At 39.8% G+C, this 7,212-nt stretch overlaps 1 pseudogene; it reads right to left on the bottom strand.

Moving 5' to 3' along the window:
• Window positions 1-4,493: 4,493 nt before the first annotated feature.
• Window positions 4,494-6,265, bottom strand: LOC137733585 (probable receptor-like protein kinase At1g11050; annotated as a pseudogene).
• Window positions 6,266-7,212: the final 947 nt, after the last annotated feature.

The following is a 7,212-nucleotide window of genomic DNA, read 5'->3' as shown; positions in this document are numbered from 1 at the left end:
TATAGAACATAACATGACCATTGGGTGGTTCAGAGGGCAATTCTTCATGATGTACCAAATGCATTCCTACACTACAGGAGATACTACATGATTGCCTTAGGGCCTCAAGCTGCTTTTCGCTGTCCAACAAGTTTTTCTCTAAATGGTCCGCTACGAACTCAAAGCGAAATATAGGTATGGCGTAAAAAACCTCCTCACCCATTGACATGAAGGAGCAAGAACCAATATTGGCTAAGGTTTGACAATTGTGAAGATCATCCAACGTTTCTTTTGTACAAGACTCTGACAAAGGTCATGAAGACTCCAACATTGTAAGCTCAAACCTAGAGCTAGAGTTAGGGGAGCCCTCATCATTAGGACTTCCAGACTCTGACATCTACAACAAACAGAAACAAACTCTATCACTACATGAAAGATTGAAACATAAGGAAGTTCCTAGGGCATGAAGAAAAGCTCAACCACCTCATCATGTTCTCAACAAAATACATGAACACTCAAACAATTCAACAAGAATGAAAGCATGCGATCTAGTGGAGAAGACTACCAACCTGAAGATGGTGTAAAGCAATGCTGGAATCTTTCTCAACTAGAGCACACTCTGTCTTCAAAAATTACTACAAAATGAGCAAATGAAGGCAAAGTAAAGAGTGGAAACTTATATTTTTTATATAAGTTCAACATAACCAAAGAAATTCAAAATTCAAATTCAAACCATGAGAAAGCCCCACATGGAAAGTCTTCAAACTTCCACACAAGTTAGGGAGTTTCAAACTTCAAATTTTCAGTTCCTCCACTCCCAAAAAAAAAAAAAAAAAAAAGGAAGGGGAACACAACAACTTCATCAATGAAAGACAACTACAATTCTCAAAAGCTTCACTCTTAATCAAGATAGTGTGAAGCAAAATCAATTTATGATGCCAACAAAAGCTTCAACAAATGAAGGGCAACGACAAATGTCAAAAGCCTCACACACTTTTGATCAATATAGTGTGAAGCAAAACCAATTTGTAGTGATCAACACAAAGCTTCACCCATAAAGTTTCACATACAAAGCTTCACTTATAAAGCTTTAACCACAAAGCTTCACCTACAAAGCTTCAACCACAAAGCTTCACCTACAAAGCTTCAATTTTCAACCACAAAGTTTCACCTACAAAGCTTCAACAGCAAAGCTTCACCTACAAAACTTCAATTTTCAACCACAAGGTTTCACCTACAAAGCTTCAACCACAAAGCTTCAACTACAAAACTTCAACCTTTAACTACAAAGCTTCACCTACAAAGCTTCACCAAATAGAGAGCAACTACAAATGTCAAAAGTTTCACACATTCTTGATCAAGATAATGTGAAGCAAAATCAAGTTCTTGTGTCATAAAAATAGCTTCAACTATTCAAGCTATATACCCAAATAAAAACCCACAACCAATACACCTTACCCATTTACTTATATATGTTTCCAAACATATTATAATACAGTAAATAACAAGTTAAAGTTCCACATTTAATGGTGAACAAAAGTACAAGAAAGTCACCAGTAATGAAGGTGCTACAAAAACTGGAATCTCCCCTAAACTAGAAATCCAACCCAAGCAGCCTCTTTCTCTCTCTCTCTTTTCCGTCTCCTTCTATCTATCAAATTCCTACAACTTCTGCTCTTCTTCAATGGAGCTGAATTTTGGACATCTTATAGTTCTTGAGCAGATGAACAACTTTCAAGAAGGAATTGTTTCTGTTTAAGTGACGGAAGTTAAGAGTATTGAAGCTCCAAACATGACAGTCGGATTTCTGCAGATCTCAAAGCTGCCGTAGTGTTACGAAGATCTGAAAATATTTAACCGTTAGTTTGTTCTGAATTTTTGATATGTTACAGAAGAAAGGATGAGGAACAACTTCGATGAAGAAAATATGTTGATCTGAACAAGAGAAAATGGAGTTTCGAAGCTCACAATATGTCTGACGAGTTGACAGAAAAATAATGAACGGTCACTTATCATACCTGAATTTTTGGAGTTGTACTGCTCTGATGGTTCTCAAATTTGGATATGTTGTAGTTCACGAGCTAAGGAACAACTTTCATGAAGACGACTTTGATATTCGAGCTACAGAGGGTGTTGTTACATTGAAAAGCTATCGCTGCTTCTACGTTGACTCCCTCCTCAACTTCCCCAGCTCCAACATCGCGTCAGAGTAGGACCTTATCCACATTTCCTTCAACATGACTCTGCAGCAACTTAGTTTGTTAGTGGAAATGAAAAGTAATTCCACCAAAAGAAGGGAAAGGTAAGACAAAAGAAAAGTTAAAAGCAGAAAAAAGTAGCTAAAAATTAAAAAATGAACATTGAAATAATTAGAAGAAGCAAGGGAAATGGGGAAGAAGACACGGGCAAATGGATGAGACCTTAGGTTTTATTTTTTAAGGAAGGTGTGACACAAAAACAAAGCTTCGTTACTTTGATAACTTGGCCACTACCAAGACACCTTCCTTGGCAACTATCCTCGCCCAAAGACTTGGGGAATTCCTACCATATACCACTACATCTTGGTACTCGAAAGTTTCGCAACTACTCAGTGACTTGGATTTTTCAAGTCCCCAATCAAGAAGTTTTCCTGTAATTGGTCAAGCTTTCTCTTCATGGTTGTAGCATAGCTATGTGCGAGCCTGTGCAACTGTTTATTCTCGTGCTTAAGTCCTCTGATCTCCTGTTTGAGACTTATCACTTCAGTCGTCAACGATTCAACTCGGCGGGTTCGAGCAAATAGGCGTTGGGCTATATTAGACACAGAACCCGCACACTGAACACTGAGAGCCAGATAATCCTTAAGAGACATGGCTAAAAAGGATGGGCGCCATATGTTATCCTGAAGAGACATGACTACCTCTTCCACAACATTCAAGTCCAAACGACGGTCGGGCATGCCAGAGATTCTCAAAAAATATGAAGAAAAAATGAGGTACAATAAGTTTCAGAAGTACGAAAATAAGGGAGGAATTCCTACAAGCAGTAACTTTCTGAACATACTTCTTGAACACAATTGGTGCTCCTATAAAAGAAAGGGCAACATGGTCGTTTGTTCAAAAATCGAAGAGGCACCACTCTGAATTTTGAAGAAGCAGATTTTCCTGAGTAAGATTTATTAACAATCTTCATACGCAACATCAGTTTCTCGGATACCAAAGATAACTTTGCCAAAGAACTTTAACAAAGTGAAGACACGTAAATTTTGAAGGTCCAACTACCCTACTATTACCCATAAGGGTAAAGAAACAACACCACTTTTTGATAACTGGAAAATCCTTATGTGTGTCAACCTTAATGCTCCGTGGCGAAGCAGACTTGCAAAAATGCCCAACATTTCTTCACAGTCGAGAAAGCACTCCCAACAAGATTATTTGCTTAGAAATCGAAGAGGCACCGCTCTCCAAACTTTGAGAGCCAGATTTCCTTGGATAAAATTTGTCTACAATCTTCACACGCAACATCAACTTTCTGGATACTACGAACCATTTTTTCAAAGTTCTCTGACAAAATTAAAACACGTGAATCTTGCAGCGGCCACTACGTTGCTCTGACCAAGAAGGGTAAAGGAGCAACATTACTACTCGTTGTTGGGACAATTCCTATATATGTCGACCTCTATCCTCTACAACCAAGCATCCTCCACAATCAGTCGGAACCTGAAATCAAGCTTTCGATTTATAACTAATTGCCCAGAACCTTTGCCTAGTTGCTTGCCTAGCATTGCTCTCGAGTACTCATTCTCAACTATTGTCAAGGTCACGAACTCCTTCGGCAAATACCTTAAAACAGTTGGTACGATATTGGCTCTTTACACTGAAGCTGCTAAGCATGGATGAGTCGCTAGGAATTAGTGCTCTGAATGACCATTTAAATGCAAAGGTTGCGCACCGTTTCTGCTATACAAAAGATTGAAGCAGAATGTTCAATGACGAGCTGGAACAGATCACTACAACACGACGCCTTTCTTGTAGAACTGCATAATCCAGACGAATGAGTCTAAGTCAAATCCAAGCTCAAACACATAAAAGAAAGGAACCCGCGATGAGATAGAACGGAACAACACATGAAAGTATAGCTTCAACAAAGATTTGATTTCTCATTAGATTCATTTCCACATAAAACTTCCGAATTCATGATGATTTCGACTCCAACTTCTTGAGTCATTCTGTACTTCTTGAGTAGCTGGTTCAATTCAAACAATATTGTTTGCTTATACTGTTATCTACGTCTTCATTTGCGCTATTTATAATGTCAAGCTTCAAACCATGTAGTTTGGTAAACATAATAACACCACAAGAAGTTGCAACTTCATAAAACACAAAGATCCTACAGTAGCCGGTGCAATTTCTAGCCTCGGATTCATGGTATAGCCTTTAAATTTGTCTATGAGTTCCCATGTATCATATTTACAAGATTCTCAACCACATACCTTGAATGAACTCATGGAATGGAGGGTCTTCTATGAACATGCTTCTCACTCTTTACAACCTTTGAGGCAATGTACAAACTAAAGAATCGCAAATCTTTCTAGATTACCCGAGCATGTCTCCGCTGTGTAATTTTGGCCCGCTCAAAGCTGGTGAGATGCTGAACGTGTTACTGTTGCCATTGCCAAAATTTGAAGGATAACCAAGAAGCATTGGCCTATCTGGAATCTGTGGCACCTCAATATCTCCCTCCAGCATTTTCAGGGCTTCCAAAATGGTAGGCCGTAAAGCCACCATTATATGAGCACACAAAATGCCGACCAGCAAATATCGCTCCATTATGCTCTTTGGATTCGAATTCGCATTATCCCCATCTCTCAGCAATGAGAAGTCTAAAGCTTGCTCAGCTTTTCCAGATTTCACTAATGACCAAGCCCAATATGTGATCAAGAAAGCACGAGGGGAACCCAAAGACGACAAATCAAGTGCTTTTCTCCCACACATAATCTCCAAAATAACCACTCCAAAGCTATAATCAAGTGCTTTTCTCCCACACATAATCTCCAAAATAACCACTCCAAAGCTATAAACATCGCTCTTCTCGATCAGCTGTCCATAAAGAGCATATTCAGGGGCTAAGTATCCATGAGTCCGTGCCACTCTAATAGTGAGATGAGACTGGCCTTCCATGCTCTGTTTTGCAAGCCCAAAGTCCGCCACCCTCGCTCTCATATCGGCATCTAATAGTATATTTGTAGCCTTAATATCTCTGATATATCGCAGGCTCCACTCCATAGTGAAGATACGCTAAACCCTTGGCTACATCCAAGATTATGCTCTTTCTTTGAGGCCAAGTCAAGGGTTTCCTTTCAATTCCGCTCTGACTACTAGGCTGAGAAATAAAGAGATGGTCATCTAGATTCCCATTCGGCATGTAATTGTAGACAAGGTATCTGTGACTTCCTTCTCCTCGTAACTGTCTTCCCCCTCGACCACACAACACCCTCTAAGCGGGACAAGATTCCAGTGCTTCAAATAATAATCTCAACCTCATTGCAAAATTCAGCATCCCCTTGAAAATCAGATTCTATAACTTTCTTAACAGCAACCATGGTCCCGTCCTGCAACACACCCTTGTAAACAACACCGAACCCACCTCGACCGATAAAATTCTTCTGCGAAAAGTTATTAGTTGCCTTCTCAAGGTCCTGAATTTTAAACCAAATTGAACCGGTGTTTGGTCTCACTCTAATCCTAGCATCTCGTTCATCCAAGTCAAAACCGGATTCCATTCGAGACCCTATAATCCTTTTGTTCCTCCACCACCTATCATACCAAAAGTACAACCCCAACAAACTAGACATGACAAACACCGCAACCCCAGCGCCAGTGAGGTCGAAAACAAGGGCAGTATTGCTCTTTTTCGACGATCGCGCATTGGAAGAAGACAACCCAAATATACAGTTCACAACACCATTGCTTTCAGGGCCAAACTCATTGACAATACCAGCAGCATAAAGAATAGTAAAGTACCAACAGTCTTCAGTGTGAGAAGAGTTACCATCGGCGGCAAGCAACATCTTCTGAATGGCAAAGCCGGCGTCGACACAGCCCCCGCAGGAGGAGAGATCGGAAAGGCCAGGGCGGCAGGCGGAGTCGAGGACGGTGGAGTTGCCAAGCTTGGAGACCCAATCACTGGTGGACTGAATGTTGGCGCAGATGTTGGGGGTGATGACAAACTGGAGAGGGTCAAAGCAGTAGGAGACAAGATTGGGAGAGAGGGAGAGGGAGGAGAGAAATACTGAAATGGCTATCATTTAGTCTAACAGTCATATTGTTTGGAATTTGAGTAATTTTTTATAAACATGATCCTTGAGGGAAAACTAAAAATAGATGATTTAAATCATTAAAATACATTACAAAGTAAGCCCTACAAAATGAGTGTCAGAATGTATGTTGTTTGTACCATACTTGACCAATCCCGAAACTACTGAGCATCGGTCAACAACATATTGTCAAGGACCCACAAGACTTTCCTCCAACCAAGAGGCCAATCACAACACGACACATGTCGGTATCAAAGGCCAATCATTGTGCTACACGTGTCGATATCAAAGGCCAATCACAACACGACACGTGTCAATGTCAGAACAAAACTAGAAACTCTCTTCTATAAAAGGGGATCATTCTCCCACAATAATCCCTAATGCCATTTGTACTACATTATTCACTAGAACTCACTAAAAGAAAGCTTGAACCTATGTATTTGTGTAAACCCTTCACAACTAATGAGAACTCCTCTACTCTGGGGACGTAGCCAATCTGGGTGAACCACGTACATCTTGTGTTGTTTGCTTCCCTATCTCTATTCATTTACATACTTATCCACACTAATGACCAAAGCAATCTAGCGAAGGTCACAAACTTGACACTTTCTGTTATACCAAAGTCTTCGCCGATTTTGTGCATCAACATATGTCAAAACATGTGTCCCTCGATCCTCACCCTTTATTTACAATTTAGATGTAGTCTCCGATCAAGCCTTAATTAGCTGGTAATTCAATATGGTGCTAATTTCTCGTTTGAGCTTGCTTTACAAATTAAATCTCATCATCGTAAGTGTTTGTTTTTGAGGTCTTCATTCATACATCATTTTTACAAAAATTCACTGAAATCAGAAATAAGCTAGTGTTTTAACTATCAATGTGAATATTTCATGGTTAATCGGAAAAATTGTGATCGTTTATATATCTTCGAGTCACAG

The sequence above is a fragment of the Pyrus communis genome, chromosome 5 (genome assembly GCF_963583255.1).
Source record: "Pyrus communis chromosome 5, drPyrComm1.1, whole genome shotgun sequence".
NCBI classification, from domain to species: domain Eukaryota; kingdom Viridiplantae; phylum Streptophyta; class Magnoliopsida; order Rosales; family Rosaceae; genus Pyrus; species Pyrus communis.
This window is presented reverse-complemented; position numbering and strand designations above follow the sequence as displayed.